The sequence below is a fragment of the Geotrypetes seraphini genome, chromosome 7 (assembly GCF_902459505.1).
Source record: "Geotrypetes seraphini chromosome 7, aGeoSer1.1, whole genome shotgun sequence".
In the NCBI taxonomy this organism is placed as follows: Eukaryota; Metazoa; Chordata; class Amphibia; order Gymnophiona; family Dermophiidae; genus Geotrypetes; species Geotrypetes seraphini.
Window position 1 is genome coordinate 41,323,670 of NC_047090.1, and position 19,408 is coordinate 41,343,077.

The window sequence follows — 19,408 nt, forward strand, 5'->3', positions numbered from 1 at the left end:
GCATTCTGGATGAGGAAGCATCAGAATACGCACCAGCGTCGGCTCTCCCTCTGATGTCACTTCCTGGTTCCACGATTAGGAAGTGATGTCGGAGGAAGAGCTGCTGTCAACGCCAAGTTGGTAATACTTGTACCAGCAAGAGGTTTGGGGAAAAGAAAGGGGCGCGTGCGGCGGGGGACGGTAAAGGAGCTGGGGCAGAGAAGAGGGCAGGGGAGGGGCGCCACTGCCCCAGGTGCCTCTCACCCTGGTGAGACTGGGCTTATTTGGAGCACTGGTCTTGACCTTGGGGCCGCCGCGTGAGCAGACTGCTGGGCAGGATGGACTATTGGTCTGACCCAGCAGCGGCAATTCTTATGTTCTTATGTCAAGTCCAAAACCAAAAGAGAGCTATTTCACTATATTGCATTGTAAATTTAAGGTTGTCCTTAATTTAAGTGGACAAAATTTTGTAATTCCTCCTCAGAAACCTGCCACAGAAACAAAGGCCCAATTTCTGTAACCATCGCCTAATGTTAGGCACCTATTTTGGAGGCGCCCAACGAGATAGGCGCCTATCTAAATTGAAGAAAAAGCCCAATTAAGCTTTTTAATCAGCAATAATTGAAACTTAGGCGCCTATCAAGAAAAAGCAATTCTGTAACAAGGCGCCTCTAAAAATTTAGATGGCCTTCAAAAAAAAATAGGTGCTATGCAGGTTAGGCGTGGGCGTGGCTACGTGTTAGGCACCTTAAGAACATAAGAACATAAGCAGTGCCTCTGCCAGGTCAGACCACAGGTCCATCCCGCCCAGCAGTCCGCTCCCGCGGCGGCCCAAACAGGTCACGACCTGTCTGTATCACCAGAAGGGGCTCCCTTGCCACCTTGGTTTCTCATTTAAGTCCTGTCTTCCTATCGAGGTCCTAACCCTCCGGTCTTGCACATGCACGACCTGGTTTGGTTTCTATACTCATTACCTGGTTAGTTTTCTATACTTGTGTTACATCCCAGCTCCTCCCTCAGTATCCCATGATCCCTTTATCCTTCAGGAATCCGTCCAATCCCTGTTTGAATCCCTGTACCGTATTCTGCCTGATCACTTCCTCCGGTAGCGCATTCCAAGTGTCCACGACCCTTTGGGTGAAAAAAAACTTCCTTACAGAATCGCTGCTCATAAGCGTGCTTAAGCACTCGTATGGCCGCCTAACTTTTAGTTTTGCCTAGAGCTGGCCTATTTATTGGGCACCTCCAAAATAGGTGCCGCTCAGCGCGATTCACTAAACAGCAGCCAACTGTACTTGAATTGCGCTGATCGGTGCCTAGCTTTTGGGCGCTTCATATAGAATTTGCCCCTAAGGGCTTAGTTCTATAAACAGCACCTTATGGCGTCATATCCCTATATGCCACTCGGCGCAATTGTCAATCAACCGCTCGGTGCCTTTTACCGTATCGCACCTACCGGCACCTAATTTAACAGGCGTCAATAGGCTACGTAATGATGGGAACTGGTATATTAGATCAGCTAAGTCATACCATGTACATTCTCCAACCCCCCTAATCACGCTCACTTTTGAGGTAGGCACCTCGACTTAGGCGTCTGTAAATGTCGCTCTGATTCTGCAAAGAACTTTTAATTGTTTGTTTTTTAGCAAGCTTTGTATATTTATTTATTTATGTATGTTAAACATTTATAGACCACTTAAGGGCTCCTTTTCCAAAGGTGCGCTAGCGTTTTTAGCGCGCGCTACCTGAAAAACTACCGCCTGCTCAAGAGGAGGCGGTAGCGGCTAGCACACAAGGCATTTTAGCACGCGCTAAAACCGCTAGCGCGCCTTTGTGAAAGAAGCCCTAAGTCTAAGCAGTTTACATAAGAACATACAAAATACTAGAACAAACAACATATAGCTCAGATATTAACAAAAACATTAATGTTTGCATTTCTCAGTAACATGATATTATAAAGTTACTATGTCAAATTCAACATCCTCCCTTCCTTTACATCTCTCAATCTTAAGCAGTTTACAATAAAAGTTGAAAATAAATAAATGTAAAATTAAAATACCTATGTTACCAGCATTCGACTTCCGTAGTGTAGTGCAAGCACTGAGCCTGAGTAGGATGGATTACTGCAATGCACTATACCTGGGAGTTGCTAAAGTGAAGATGAGGGCACTGCAGATGTTGATTAACTCTGCTGCAAGATTGATTACTCCTCTCGTATGAGGAAAGACTAAAACGGTTAGGGCTCTTCAGCATGGAAAAGAAACGGCTAAGGGGAGATATGATTGAAGTCTACAAAATCCTGAGTGGAGTAGAACGGGTATAAGTGGATCAATTTTTCACTCCGTCAAAAATTACAAAGACTAGGGGGACACTCGATGAAGCTACAGGGAAATACTTTTAAAACCAATTGGAGGAAATTTATTTTTCACTCAGAGAATAGTTAAGCTCTGGAACGCGTTGCCGGAGGTTGTGGTAAGAGCGGATAGTGTAGCTGGTTTTAAGAAAGGTATGGACAAGTTCCTGGAGGAAAAGTCCAAAGTCTGTTATTGAGAAAGACACAGGGGAAGCCACTGCTTGCCCTGGATCGGTAGCATGGAATATTGCTACACCTTGGGTTTTGGCCAGGTACTAGTGACCTGGATTGGCCACCGTGAGGACAGGCTACTGGGCTTGATGGACCATTGGTCTGACCCAGTAAGGCTATTCTTATGTTCTTATGGTGTCCCAAGAATGACTCGCATAACCCCAGTGCTGAAACAATTGCATTGGTTATCCATGCAGCAAAGTGTTCACTTTAACATTCTTTCAATTATACTGTATATCAGATTTTTTTTATCATATTTCTCCAGTCGTGTTACAAGGATTTTTTGAAATTTATCAACCTAGAAGGAGTCTGAGATCAAAAAATAGTATGAAACTGAGCTTAGGGGGTAAGCTGTCAATCTCTCATGTTAGGATTGGTGCAATGATGCTGTCTGTGGCAGGTGCTAAGCTTTGGAATGCATTGCCTGGAATTTTGCGATACTGTGCTGGGAGGATGAACTTTAAGAAAATACTAAAAACTCAATTGTTTGTTAGCGCTTTCCTGTGCTAGTGTTTTTTTTTCTTACGAGAGCTGTTCTGCAATTGTGTCTGTATGTGATGATCGTAATTTTTTTAAACGTATAGCTAATATACAGTATATAAATTTTTTAATAAATAAAATAGGGTAGGGAACAAAAAAATAAACAAACATAAAATGCAGTTAAACAGTCAAACCATAAGAAATAGGAGGAAAAGAGGGAGTCGGTAGGTTACAATAAAACAAAAAAGGTTGTGGAAAGGGAAGGAGTAGACAATATGGTAGGGAAGAAAACGAAACTTTGTTCTGCCCACTCTAGTTAAGATAAAGCCAAGAATGAAACTTTAGAGAAAGGTTACCTAAAAAATTAAGAACAAAGCCAAGGAGAAGTAGTATGCCTTTAATTGTGTCTTGAAATCTGCGAATGATTTTTCTGAACAGAGATAAAAAGGCAGAGAATTCCAGCGAGTGTGGGCCATGACAGAAAATGAAGAATTCCTATGAAAATTGAGGAAGAGTTGGCAGAACAAGGGAGCAACTGATAACTGTTGTTGTGAAGATCGGAGAGTTCGTTGTGGCAAGTATGGAACCAGGAAACTGTATAGAAAAGAAGGAAGACCACTCAGTAGAATCTGATGAGAAAGAATAGCCATATCGAGGTCAATGTCCTCCCATCATGAAAGCATCCACACATAATTTTTTCAGCAGTTTCTTGAAGGTCAAGCGGGTTTCATACATTGTCTCAAGGTTCTTGGAAGAGAGTTCCAAAGTTGTATTCCAGCTATAGAGAACATGGACACCCTCGATCTTACATAATGAACTCTTATCTTCCTTGTCAGTGATCAACCTCATCCCTCCCTTGGATCTCATTTTTCTGCCTGGTTGATAGATTTTCCGGAAATTTTGAAAACATAATGGGACAGCTGAATATAAAAGTTGGTGCACAGTGAAAAGCACTTGGGCGTGATCAATTACCATGCCAGTTAAGTTCATTATTCAGTTTTGAGGTTTGTTTGTTTTTTAATTTATTTATTTATAATTTTCAAATTAACAGATCAAGATACATCTTGTACAGAAAGTGATTACATCAAAAAGAACAAAAGAAACCTAATAAATTATATAGCAATCAGATATTTGTATAATCTCTCAAGTCCACCATTATAATCCATGATGTAAATTAAACGGAATTTAACAAAGAACCATATTATAAGATAAGTGGTACATGGTTAACTGAAATTCCAGGCGCCCTATAACTCAAACCCTCATTCTTTCCCCTTTTCCAGGCGGGACATAGAGAGAAGGGCCGTTAACTGATTTGGTTCAAAGAAAACATATTTTTGAGAATTATATTGAACTATGCACTTGCAAGGATGACGAAGATAGAAAGTTCCCCCAAGAGCCAAAACACCAGGTTTTAATAATAAAAACTCTTTTCTACGTCTTTGTGTATCTCTTGCCAAATCTGGGAACATCTGAATCTTTAAATCGAGAAACTTTTTCTCTTTATTTTTGAAGAATAGTCTCAAAAGCCAATTCTTATCTAGCGTAATAGCCAGGGTAACGATCAATGTAGCAGGTATTGCTATTTCTTTATCAGATAGTTCAAGTAAAGCGGATACATCAATTGGTCCCTGCGTTTTTTCTTGAAGATCCTTATTTTTATTAGGCAAATAATAGACCTGGGTCAGTTTTGAGTTTTATGTGGAACTCAGCTAGGCACCTTTTATAGAATCTGGCCTAAAATGTCATCCAAACATCTGTACCAAAATGAAAATATGAAGTTAGTTTTTACATTGATTTGTTGATGTGCTTCATATTTATGGAATATTTGGGATTATATTTACAGAAAGTGACTTATAAAACTCATGGACACTTTCTAAATAAGTATTCACAATAGAGAATTGAATTATCCCCACCCCCATTTTTTCACAAAGACACATTAGGCATTTTTTATTGCCAGACACAGCGGTATTAGCTCTGACGTTCATAGGAATTCTATGAGCATCGGAGATAATACCGCCGTGGCCGGCAATAAAAAATCCAATCCAATCCAATGTTTAGTTTTATATACAATTTAAGAGTTACATTGTTATTTGCAGCCAATTAAGACACCATTATCCTTCGGTCTTCTCTAATCAAGGCATGGCTGCCGCACGACTAAAGGCCGAGCGCTGCACTGTGCGTGGGCGAACTATCCAGCAGGCAATGCACGAGTGCATATGTTGCATTTCGCTAGCTCTCTTCCGTGTAATTTAACAATTGCCTTTAATTTTTGATTCACCCTTGTAGAAGAACCAAGGGGTTTAGACTATTTTAATTTTTCGTTATTATTTTTGTTTCTCCTTGGATTCCAAATTTGAGTTCACATATATGGGTGCCTTTAAAATCCTTGAGAATTTTTTTTCTTTTGGATCGTTATCAACAACTGTGAAAATCTGGGATTTCTAGTCTGCTGTGTGTTCAGTATTCTTTATTTGACAACTGCAACATAGAAATGTAAGAGCTGTGTAAATGTCGCTTTATAATGCATTATTCCCCATAATCCAATAAAGCTTCATTAAATTTAAAAAGAAAAAAGGTTGGGACACTGATATTTTTTGTTATCTAGGAAAGTCTTGCAACTACTGTTTTTTTTACCCTTCTGTATTCAGAGAGGCAGACTTGGTCTGAAAATGTACACATTAAGCAATTTCCACCAGTGGGAAAGACCCCTGTGATGTTCAGATGGATCTCAAGATGGATTACTTTACAAATTCCCTTTGATGTTTCTCGGGACCCAGACTAGGGTAATGTAATGAAGGAGGGAGAAAATAAATACAGCATAGAATTATGGGGGCTGCCAACCTGCTACTACCATTTGTTGCAGTGGTTTCCTGGTGACTCTTTGGGGCCAGCCTTTTTCCCCTCTGGGTTTGTCAAGAAAGAGCAGTATCGTTCACCTCTGCTTCACAATCCTGGCCTTCCTTCAGGTCCTTTGGAAAACTGAGCATTGTTACAGCATGTAATGCTGTGTTAAAATCTGGACTGAACACTAAGGCTTTGGATTCTTGCCTAGAAATAGCTAAGAAGAGAAAAAAAAAATATTATTATTTTTTTAGATTGAATCAGGTTGGGCAGACTGGATGGACCATTTGGGTCTTTATATGCCGTCATCTACTATGTTACTATGATTCTTTCTCTTTTTCATCTCTGCCTGTGTGACATAAATGTGCTTCGTTTTATAGTTTCTAAACCCCAGACACATTAGATGAGGGTATGTAATTTTTTAAATACCATTCTCCTCACATGAAGCAGAAGGAAGACAGGGACATTTTCTCTGGCATACACCTACTCCTTGGAACAATCCGAAGTCAGACGTGGCATTGCTGGGTTGTGTCAAAAGTCTAAATGCAGGGTCTTTATTTTGTTCCTCTTTGAAACTGAGCTGCCTTTGAAGAACCATGTTGTGCCATGATGGCACTTTAAAAGAATACTTTTCCACCTTAATTCTGTAACCAAATATTTATTGCATACCTTTTTTCCTGCATCATTTGTTTTTCTTGCATGGTTTCTACGAGAGTACTTTGTCTTATCAGCCTGGTTTGCCAGGAAGATGGAGGAGAAATTGTTGCCTCATTGTAACTCAGTGCTGCAACCCATAGCCTACAGAAACATAGCCACAATCAAGTATTTGTCCAGCACAACCTGCTGACTTGGTCTGTTCTATGGCTGGCATTTCATGACTTTAAAATAAATTGTGATCAATAACAAAAAAAAAAAGAAAATCTGGGCTGAAAGTGAAAAAGAACTGATTAATTACTGGATCGGGCTCAATGATCTCTCTGACTTTCAGATAAGTGTTAAAATCTACTACAGCAGTTGATTTTGCTGTCCGTTTGCTTATGTTAGACTTCAGATATATGGGATGGAAAGTGGTTTCATTGTTATTTACAAGAACGGGCACAACATATTTGACCTTGAACTGCACTGTATGACCTTGAACGAAGAGTGCCAAAAGGGTAGGCATCGTCGGTGGTAAAGAAAGTACCTTGGGTTTTTAGACACCCTGATGCTGAGCAGTGAAAACTTTTTCTCGACAACTACTACTACAGCTACTATGAATTATTTCTATAACGCTACCAGACATACGCAGCGCTGTACAGAGTCACAAAGAAGAAAACAGTCCCTGCTCAAAAGAGCTTACAATCTAATGGCATCTGGGTGCCCACAGTTACACCAGCCATGGACCTGGAGTAACTGCAATCACGTAAATGTGGCTGGATGTGTTGGTAACTGTGTAGTTTATTAGAAGGTTTAGCAATGGAACATGAAAGGGGACCAGAATCTTGGATCCAATGTTAGTTTTGTAAGAATCAAGAAGAATGCAAGGCTTGGGGTGACCTGTCAGTGGAGGTAATGACGTCTAGTACGTTTGCAAACTTTGGGTACAAACTGGGCTGAAATACTTCTTCACCGAAAGGGTGATTGATCGATGGAATGGTCTTCCACAACAGATGGTCGAGGCCAGTAGCGTTTTTTTTCTTCAAGAGTCGATGGGACAGGCAGGTGGGGTTGCTACAGAGTTATGCTTAAAAGATGGTTTCTCAAGGGAGGGAGGGTTCTTGAGTAGGCAGACTTGTTGGGCCGCCGGCTCTTTTCTGCCGTCATACTCTATGTTTCTATGTGGTAGGCAAGAAGGTGCAAGGTATTGAGGTGAGGAGTTGGTTATGGGTTAAGTGGGCTCCTCTACCTAAAGTGGAAGACTTACAAATGGGAAGACTGAAAGGATCGGCGTAGTCCTTATCTGCCTTTATTTACCCCCTCTTTTATAAAGATGTGCTATGCTTTTTAGTGCGCACTAAACACACACTAAAAGCTAACGCGTGCATGTTAGCATATGGACGGATTAGCGGTTAGTGCACGCGTTGATTTTATACGCACTAAAACACTTAGGGGTAAATTCTCTATTACTGCGTTTAACTTAGGCGTGCTTTGGACGTCCGAAGTAAGTGAATAATTACGGAGTTAAGGGTCTTAATTAATGTTAATTGGAAAATAAACGGCACATAGATGTCCCTAAGAGTTAGTTGACGGACTGACGTCTATAGAAAGCATAGTCCCGTCTCCAGCTCTGGACGTGGGCGTTCCATGGGCGTGCCAAATGGGGACTCTAGATAGGCGCTACCTGAGCGAACACCTGTGTCTAAATATCGTGTATTATGTAGACATAAGAAACCCTGGTCTAACTTGGATTTCAATGCCGTTTCAACTTTCGTAATTGCGGCTCTTTGTTAGACGCGAGGCAGACGTTCGCTGTGTTTTTTCATCAATAATTCCAATAGTGAGTTTGAATAGGTAATTTTCATCTTTTCTTTGTCCTAATAAATATAATGTCAATGGAACACATTATATTGCATGGATAACAAACCACATTTCTGCCCAAACAATAATATAATTTACACATGGCTTTTACAACCCCCTTTTTTTTCTCAACAAACAGCACTGCAATCTTTTGAAAGCAAAGAAAAAACAGCAAAAACATATCATTATTGCACACATTATCAGCACTTAAAAAGAGAATAAACAGATACACACCTTAACATTCAAGCTTCCCTCATTGCAAAATGGAGGTCTTCAGTTGCACAAAACTGACCTCATTGTGACCTCATCAATCTGCACCTTCAAAGTAGTATGCCAAAATTAAAAGATGTGCTGGGTGTAGAACTCACAACCTCTGGATGTTAGGAGCACAGGCTCCTAACACATAGGCTCTTAACACATAGAGCTACAGCTGCTTCTACTAAGGTCCATCTCACCACCCTTTCATATCATACTTGACTGAGCTGTCTATGCTCATTAGCTATCATATCAGGATGAACTCAAATAAGTTTAAGCAAAGGAATGCCTAAAGATTTGGAAGGTTTTCAAGTAGAAAACAAATATCAAATATGTATTAAAGAATTGCAGCACAAATGACGCTGATCGGTAAGGGCAAAAAAACACCACTTTTCCGGGTATGACGCCTAAACGGAACAGTTTACTTACAGTCATATATCCATTAGTACAGTGCTTAGAATGAAGATTAGTGTGTGAGAAAAATGGAGCTCCACCTCACATGCATTCAAGCACACTTGGGAATATGGGTTTGGGGCTCAGTGAAAGCAGTGCTTTTAACCATTGAGCTACCACTCTTTTGTCTCAGCCTACTATGACATTATAGCTAAACTCCTTTTCCCTTAGCACTTCACTAAGATATGATATGACAAGGGAGCCAGAGACATTGGAGCAAAAGATGCTGTAGCTCAGTGAGGAAAGGCACTCTACTAATCTTCCGGGCTTTGAGGGTTCAAATCCCAGCCTGTATTTTACTTGTGGCATATCTACCTTCCATGTGCACCTTGATGATGCTTTCCACTTCTCATAGGAGTTGAATATAACATTACTGTACAACTTTGCTGTGTAGCAGAAAAATAAACTTTTCCCCCTTCCATGCTAAGAATTTGAGTTCAACTCATCTTATATTTCTCCTTTTAAACATGGCATACTTTGTTAGTTTTTATCATGGTAAAGTATACATTTCTGAAATCGTGAAGAAACAATAATATACAACTGCAGTGTTTTGTCTCCTAGCAGAATTAACTGCCTATAAGAAGCGGTATAAGCAAATCAAAACTGCTATAAGCACAAGAAAGCATTTCTAGCTTAACACGGTAATGCTCCTGTTCTGAGCTCTGACCTCTGAAACTCCCCGGTTCGATTCCCACCTTTGCTCATTTTAATAAGGTCCTAGTTTTTTCCTATTAGCTCTTATAACAGGGTCTATCTACATGGTGGACTTTGCCATTTGTAAGGTGCACATTTCCCTTTCCAAGCAAACCTATTTTCAACTTACCATGGCTCGGACACCCTAAGCAGTGATGAGAGGAAACCTTTCCTCTGACAGCAAGATGACATTTGTGGATCGCCTGGTTGATGTGCTCTATTACGCATTGTCCATCTTCTCAAGCACCCTGGTTCAAATCCCATCCTCACCTTCACTTTTGTTTCCTTGCATCCTAACAGTTCTCAGAAGTGGTGGAATTTGCTGTTTCTCCTCAGCATTCTGCAGCCACAGGTGCATGAGATACTTTCATTTGCTCCTAACTGCAAGCCATTCTAGTAGGAATGTGTTTCTTTTGATGCAATATAGGCATTGGCCAACAGCTATGAGTTAAATCAAACTTCAGAGGGCTTGGTCAGGTGTTGAAGAATGATCCAGTTAGGGGGGGATGTTTTTGGTGGGGGGAGGGTGTTCAGCATGAGAGAGAACAGGTTGCATTAAATATTAGACAATGGGCTGCACATAAAAGCTGAAGCAAAATATTGATATGTAAAGGAAAGGCTAAAGAGTTACCAGGTGTCCTGGCTGAGAAATGAATATAAACTATTTGCTAACCTTACTCAAGACTTGAACCCCCTGATGTATGGAAGATGAAAAAGCAATGCCTTAAGGCATAGAGTTATAGAGATAACTTTGTTTAGAACATAGAGCTTCGTATCAAAGCTTAGAGATGTGAAGGAAATGACTACAACGTCACTACAGCTGTATATGGCAACACGACATCCAATGGACATCCAATTAGATTTGAATCCTAATGGTTCCTATGACGTCAGCCGCTAATTAGGCGTGCTTAGTATATAGAAAGCTTTGGCACAGTCATTTTTCCTATGTAAGACCCCCTCATGTGAGTTGGTGTTTGTGGTGTTCCGTTTCCTCAATGATGAAACTTTGTGCTATGACTTGCCTGTTCTCCTTTATACTCCCTTATGCATTTGACACTCCTCCCCATCCCCATTATCTGTATTTCTTTAGTTTATGGATTTTTCTGGGTGTTGGTGTGAGGAATTGTTGAGGACTTAGGTTTTGTGTTAAGTGTGGAGGGGAATCAATTGTTAGGGAAAAGAAGGGGCCAGGCCAGGTTATACACAGATGCCCACACCCACCACTCTCCCTGCTTTCATAATGTCATGGTCTGCCCCACCTCCATTTTCCATATCTGCAACTCTCCATGCAAGAAATTCGATTTCCGTTTTGGAGCCATGTTGCAAGGTGAAGACATCTTTTCAGGCTACACACCCCCATAGGACAGCCAATGAGGTGTGATGGACGTGGTTAGAAAGCGGGACAAGCAACCGCGCCCGAACGGCGCCCAATAGGCATAGAGAAAGTTTTCCCGCCCTGCTGACGTCAAACGCTACATAGGCGTGCATGGGTATAAGAAGATCCAGGTGAGCAGTGTTTCCTTTCTATTCTGTCCTATTGCTTATGTAGATGTTTGAGACTTTACTCTGTCTTAGTCTTTTACATTTTTTTTCCTATCTCTGCCTCCCATTTCTCTCTATTCCACAGAGCCATTAACAAGCTACATGTCATTCTAATATGTTGTTTTATCTTTTCTAGAAGCAGCTCAGATAGTAAGTCCAGGTGAGAATGATATTTTGTAAGCTACTTAGGTGTCCTTATGATAGAACTAAAGAAACCAACCAGAAAAACTGACTTCTCTTTATGGGCTTTCATTGTGTGCTATTGTTTATAATAGTTATTTTATTTCTGATATCTCCTACTCTCCATTCCACAGGGCTGACAAAAATGACTGAGAAGACTGATAAAGACCATGCTGGTAGAAATTTTGCTGGTAGAAAAATGGATATGTAAGTAAAATGGATGTGTTCACACATCTGAGAGGGTTTACTCATAGAGCTAAAGTTAATTCTTTGTAGAATCAAATTACAGGCAAGTTAAAATCAGGTGAGGAATGGTTCTGTGTACTAACTCATTGATAAAAATAGGTCGGGTGTGTTGGGGGGGGGAAATACTGCTATTCAGTGGACATCCAATCAGTGTACATGGTTCAGGTGGAAAACTCCTAATGAGTGCCTAATGGCTGCCATTTTTAATAAGGAGTCTAAAGGTATGTTAGCACCTCTGTTACTTCTAGGTGTGTGTTCTGCCACAACTTCAGTGTTTAATTTTGGAGACATAGGTCTTTGTTAACAGTTTCTCTCTATTCTTCATTTCAGGTTAACTATGCTCATCACCTATGTGTTTCCCAGAGAGAGACCAGACAAGCAGCTCAGCACACCAGCTTGCACCTAGCCAAACAGTTGTAGGTGAGAATGATATATGGTAACCTTTATTTGCTTACTCTACTATTATTCACTTGAGTCACTCTTCTGATGAGTGAAATAAATGTTTCACACTTCTATTGTTCTCTTCACACAGGTATCCTTGATGTCTTTCAGGAACAATAGTAAATTGATAATGTTGGCCTCATAGAACACCATGGCACGCATTCCTGCTGTTATATGCATACAAACTTTGTTTTCAGTTAGTCTATTCCCTCATATGAGTTCTAAACAGTAGCAGTGGAGGATTACAGGTGATATTAATCCACACCATCAGTGAGTTAAGGCTATTGCTTTAACAACTATACCACGGTGACATCTAAGCAGCTCAACATAAATGAGGTTAACGCATTGCTTCAGGGAAGGGAGGACAGATATGGACCTTGGGGGTTGAACCCCCTGTTTGTGAACCTTGTGTAAACCAGCTTCTCCTCTTTTCTGTTTTCAGGTGTCTTAGACAGGCAACTGTAGTTGTTCCTGCAGTATTGTCAGATGGAGTTTTGTATTACTGAGAGCAGTGCAGCTGTGAGCATCTTTGTGGTTTCCACACCTGCTTAACCAAAATAGTGCAGCTCAAGAACCAGGAGGATAGATTGAGGTATCTGGCCTTTACTTCCATCACCTTCAGTGAAAGGAAGAAAAACCCACATGTCTCATTTGGATTCTCCTGGTGTGGAGCCAACTCTTACTAGCAGTAACCCTATTCCTCAACAACAAATCTACCACAATGACTTATATTCTCTTCCTTATGTAGCCATATATTTTGGAACAGGGACTGGCTTACTTTGCACATCATAGCTGAGATGTCGTCATCTACCTACAATAGCATATACCCTTGCATTCACTTGCTTCTTTCCTAGATTCTGCAATGATTTGACATCAGAGTGGCTAGCAGGTAATAGAATGAATGACAGACCCCAATAAAGATTGTCAAACTTTCTATATGTCACCTTGTTGTTATATTGAAAAGGGCCCATTCAGCAGTCCCTCCTGAACCCCTATCTACCTTGGACTCTGTCCACTAAACTGCTGATGCTACAAGGTTAAAACCACACAGGAAAGTTTAAACCATAAACAATTTTTTATTCAAATATAAAACTTTAAAAAATTTAAACTTTTGTAAAAACTATTTACATGTAACACATAACACAGGGAAAGAGGGTGGGTGCCCCCCAAGAGCAGCTTGAGCTACCTCAGGCGAGGGGGGCAGAAGAGGTGCAGTCATTGAGAGGGTGTATGGCTGCTGGTACCATGCCCTCTTTCGGCTACCAGCCGCAAGAGGGCATGTTCCATCCTCTCCACACACCCTCTCAATACCTGCACCTCCTCCAAGATGGCAGAGTAGGCCTCCATCTCCCTGCCCGCCCCCTCCTGAGGCTGGTCGGGCTGCTCTTGGGGGGAACAGCAAGGAAAGAGGGTGGGATGGGATCAGGAACAGGAAGGGCAGGAGAGTGAGGGGAAGGGCTATGGGTGGGGGAAGGGGAAGGTCCAACAGGGGATGGTGGTGGGGGTCCTGGAGGTAGTGGTGGGGCAGGCGGTGGGGGTCCAGGGGGTAGTGGTGGGGCAGGCAGTCCAGGGGGCAGTGGTGGGGCAGGCGGTGGAGGTCCAGGGGGCAGTGGTGGGGCAGGCGGTGTGGGTGGTCCTGAGGGCTGCCAGGGAGAATAATCCCCCTCCTCCTCCTCCTCCCCTTCTTCTTCCCTCTCCTCTTCCTCCTCCTCCTCCGCAGAGGACCAGGGTGGGGCTCCCTCCATCAGCTGCAGTGCCTCCTGAGGGGGTGCCTGCGCTGCTGCTTGACAAGAGGGAAACAGGATACAGTCAGATATGTCCACAACACTTTTGAACATGACATTCTTTACTACGTTATTTTCTTCAAATGCTAATAACAGGATGCAAAGCACCTACTCCACTGTAAACATCAAAATGTAGCATAAGTAAGTGAAGCAAGTAGAACACCATAACGCCATTGTGACATGATATCACAATAGCAGCTTTACTGCAGATTTTATGATTAAGAATGGTTTACAGCTACTCAAGCATTTTCATCTATTTATTCTGGTAGGCTGATCACAAAGAAACACACGCTGGACTCATTACTCACCGGCTTCAGCGCGCAATTCCTCCCTCACCCCCTCAAGGAAGGCCCGCTCCTGGCGCCTCAGCAGCCGCCCCCTTTTCCTGAGATCCTCAACCTGGATAATAGAGAGAGAGAGAGAGAAAGAACAGAGAGGGAGGGATATGATGAGTGCCATCTAGCACTGTGGCATAACATGTTTACTTAAGTATTGACCTCTATAAGCACATAAAAATGGAGTACGCTGCCCTCCAAGAGCCCCTATCCGCTTTGCTGCCTGCCTCCACCCCCTTCTGCCACATGTTTTACATGAATGTATTCACGTACTCCAGCATTTTCCCCTTTCTGTGCTGGAGGCATCGCTATCTTTCTACTGTACCTGGGACAGTGGGGGGGGAGGGGGAGGTGACATGGCCAGCATCACAAGGAGGAGTGTGGGATTGAACTCACAACCCCAGGGTGCTGAGGCTGTAGCCTATCAGCACTGCCCCACATTACAGCATGTCCTGGTGAGCTTACAATCATGCAGCAGGGGTAATAAAATAGTTTGGTCAGAAGGAGCAGCGTGGCTTGAAACCTTTGACGTCAGGGTACTGACGCTGTCACTTTAAACGTCATGCCACTATCTCCCTAGACCAGCAGATTGATACAGGAAAGTTGAAGGTATTTGAAATGACATAGCAGCACTTTAATATATTTGTTTTTCTTTGGCAAAGTTGATTTCAAGATGTTTCTATTACAAATGCGATGTTCATGACCCAAAAATTAGTTGTGTGCATGTTGTGAATGGAATAGATGCCTTATAGGAGCTGAATTTGTCATTTAAAATCCTACTACTGCTCCTTTGGGATGTGCTTTAATTTCAGTATTCAATGTAAAAGATTTATTATGCACAATTGTAGTTTTTAAAAGGAATCAAGATTTACCCACAATAACATGACCAATTTGATTGAGACAGGTTTCCATCATCATTACATGATTATTTGTGAGGGCCTGACTTGGAATACTTACTTCCCTGGGACATGAGGCTCTTCTGTTATACCGCCGGGTCAGGCGGGTCCAGGAGTTCCTGAACTGCAGGTATGACCTGTGATGGCCTGCCACTCTAAAATAGTGGTGCTCATGTACCAAGAAGAGCCTGGCCAGCAGCCTGGAGTCCTCTGTAGAGAAATTTGGCTGTCTCCTGGCAGCCATTTTAGGAGAAATAATTGCGTATGAAGAACGGGTGATTCTATGACGTCACAACGCAAAAAAACGCGATGACGTTTTTGTGCCGCTTGGGCGTGCTTGCAGCGGCCACTCCGCGCTACATCAACACTGTTGATTACATCCTAAACCACGCCGATATCGCTGTTATACAAAAAAGTATAGCAGATCGCTTAGAAGCTTACCATGTAAACCTAATGAAACTTCACCTCCCCCAAACACAATGACAAGTTATAAATTAAATAAATGAAGATTGGGAAGTGAGGTTCACATATTTTAGCATAGCTATGCATGTTTGGGTGGGTGGAAAAAAAAAAGAATATTATGTCTTTGGTAACCTTAGTCAGGACTTGAACCCCTGACCTTTGGAAGATACATGCAGTGCTTTTAAGCACTGAGCTATGTTGGGGATTTGGGAATGGGAGTCTCCAGAAATGACTTTAGGTACAAGCTTAGAAGCTTACCATGTAAACCTAATGAAATTTCACCTCCCCCCATGTATTTAGGTTCACATGATCTACATTTGAACAAACACAATGACAAGTTATAAATTAAATAAATGAAGATTGGGAAGTGAGGTTCACATATTTTAGCTTAGCTATACATGTTTGGGTGGGTGGAAAAAAAAAAGAATATTATGTCTTTGGTAACCTTAGTCAGGACTTGAATCCCTGACCTTTGGAAAATACATGCAGTGCTTTTAAGCACTGAGCTATGTTGGGGACTTGGGAATGGGAGTCTCCAGAAATGGCTTTAGGTACAAGCTTTGACAAGGGGTAATCATTGCAAGTATCTACAGGTGTATTTGATCTGAGAACACCCAATGAACGTCCAAAACGATTTCAAAATTCTAACGGCTTCTATGACGTCAGACGCTACTTTATGGTTAGGGTTAGGGCTAGAGTTAAGTAGCTCAGTAGCTCAGTGAGTAAACGCACTGTCCCAATCATCCATAGGTTGTGAGTTCAACTCGCGGCTTGTCTTTTACTTGATTATAACATGAGGGGTTTATGCTGCAGGAGTGTGTTGTTGGGGTGTTGCAGGGGTGTCTAGGATGACAGAGAATAGTCACTTGCATTTTCAACAATGCATTTGAATTTCTTAAGACGAAACCTTAGTGAGCCGGGGGAGGAAGGTCACCGCAGCCTCACGCCTCAGATGAAAAGGTTAATTTTTTAGGGACTGTGTAAGCTGATCTGGGACAGTCTTCAGCGACTCGGAGCCCTCCTCCCAGCTGGGCAGAAGGAGGAGGCTTTGGCGGTGGTGGTTTTGGTGGTGAGTGAGGGCGGGAGGGGGGAGTCGCCTGGCTGCTGCATCTGCACTCCTGCTGGCCACAGACCTACTGATCACAGAGCAGAGATCACAGAAGCACACAGGTATGTGTGCATGCGCGGCTAGGGTTTTATTATATAGGATATACACCTATCGCATCTCATTTTCATCACAAACACATTAGCGAGACTATACACAATACATTACAAAGTTGAGCTTGGGTTTGATAAAATAAACAGCATAATTTTGACTCTGTATTACATTTATTGAACCATACTTAAGAATATGGGTGTTGCATCCGTGACAACAGTGCTTTATACCATTGAGCTACCAGTCTTTTGCCTCAACTGTCTGAGATATGATAGCTAAGTAGAGTATACTTTAGCACATCACTAAGGTATGCTATGACAGGGGAACCAGAGACACAGGCGTAGGTCAGTGAGTAAAAGCACTATATTGATTATCTGTAGGTTGTGAGTTCAACTCCTGGCTTGTCTTTTACTTGTGGCATATCTACCTTCCAGGTGCACCTTAATGATGTCACAATGAGGTCAGCATTGTGCTGCTGGCTACTTCCTCTTCCTGTGAACTAGAAGCCACATTCAGGTCTAATCTGTGTTTTGATTCTGTTTCTAAGTTGGGCCAGTGTAAGTTATGGGATTTACCTTTGTTCTGAAGAATGAGCTGATTGTAGCAATGTTTTAAGACCAGGAGAGTGTTCTTTCGAGCAAGATATCACTTCTAAACTATCCTCTCTGAAATAATGTCTCTGGGAAATCGAGAGAAAGCTTATTGGATGACTTAGGGTGCCTTTCCTGCCAGTCTTTGTGGAACTTAAACAAAGTTTATAAGAAGTCTATATGGTGTTCAAAGTCCTATCCTTTCCACTTCTAATAGGAGGTGAGTATGACATTCCTGTACAGCTTTCTGTGTAGCATACATCTACCGGTTCCCACCTTCCATACTGATAATGTAAGTTCAACACCCACTCGGTACATTTCATCTTCTAGTTCTCCTTTGAAACATAACATATTTTTTTTCCTTGTATTAATGGTAAACTGTACAATTCTGATATCCTAGAGGAAAAAGATACAACACAGAAGTGTTCTCTGTCTGCCATTCCCTACTTCACTGATATTGCCAGATCAACTAATATATAGTTTACAAAATGGTATACTGTGTTTTGGTTATCCTTTTCATCATCCTATACTTACAATGCTGAAGAGTATAAAAAAAGTATAATCTAAAAAAAACAAAAAACAAGCATCGTACCGAAGTCTATCACGGGTCCATTGGAGACGTCTTAATGACGTTTCAGAAACCTGCGTCTATCTTGTGCCAAGAGGTTGTAGGGACGTCTACTGCACGCCTAAGTACCGTTTGATTGACACTTGCGTTTGCCGGACATCTAAAGCACGCCGAAGTTAGACGTACTAATAGAGAATTTACCCCTTAGTGCACCTTTGTAAACGAGGGCTTTACTGTGTTTATCAACGTTTCTGTTATATAGGTGCTTTGTTCTCTTAGATAAGTTGTTTTATCCTCTTTTGCTTCCTTTTTGTCTATTATTCATTGTATTAATAATTTTGGGGGTCCTTTTACTAAGGCGCAATAACCAATTTAGCGCACGCTAAAGATTAGCGTGCACTAAATGCTAAGGCGCCCATAGAATATAATGGGCGTCTTAGCATTTAGTGTGCACTAAATCAATTATCGCACGCTAAATCAGTTAGCGCACCTTAGTAAAAGGACCCCTTTATGTTTTATCTTCTTGTCTTCTTTTTACAGTATATTTTGTGGTCTGGCATTGTGTTTATGGGCATTGGCTAACTCCGTACTTACATCCTAGTACTGTATTTATTGTACTCTGTCATTTTAATTGTCTTTATGTTATGCTGCTCCATTGCTTTTATTTAGTATTTTTATTGTTATGTATATTTTAGGACTCCTGATGCAGGCTCACTCGCCGAAACATGGCCCCTGTTGAATCCAGTGTTTGTGTAGTCTATATTGTGGGGAGTCTGTGATGCAATGGTTAGAGCTACAGCCCCAGTACCCTGGGGTTGTGGGTTCAAATCCCGCACTGCTCCTTGTGACCCCGGGCAAGTCACTCAATCCTCCAGTGCCCCAGGTATATTAGGTAGAGTGTGAGCCCGCGGGACAGATAGGGAAAAAATGCTTGAGTACCTGAATAATTTGTAATCCACAGAGAATTGTAGGATATGAGGAATAAAATTAATAAATATTGGTTGCCAATAAAGTGTGGTTTGTTTGAAGACCAGGCCCTCTCTGCTTTTTCTTTTGGACTCCTTTGGATTGGCAATTGCCATCACTGAATACTGGTACATTTCTTAAGTCACCTAACAATTTTTATTTTTTTTTTGTTATCTTGTCCTTCCAGAATGGTTCTGCCTTTTGCTGGAATGTTTATGGTTCGATGTGGTGTCACTTTGGGGGCCCTTCTACCAAACAGCAGTAAAAAGTAGCCTTAGCTTTCCTTTATGTGGGTCTTTCCAAAGCATTAAGGCCATTTTTACCACTGGGGTCAAATGACTGAATTTCCTATTCTTTGTATTAATTTTGCCATTAGCGGGTGGCCATTAAAATAGATTAGCGCTTGAGTTCTTACTGCCATACATTATGTAGCCAGTGAGGGCAGGATTCCATAAATGGCA

The 19,408-nt window shown here is 41.7% G+C and overlaps 1 long non-coding RNA gene across 1 annotated transcript in view; it reads left to right on the forward strand.

The window, feature by feature from the left end:
• The window catches only part of LOC117363442, a 31,785-nt gene that overhangs the window by 2,437 nt on the left and 9,940 nt on the right, over window positions 1-19,408 (forward strand). The window lies entirely within an intron of this gene.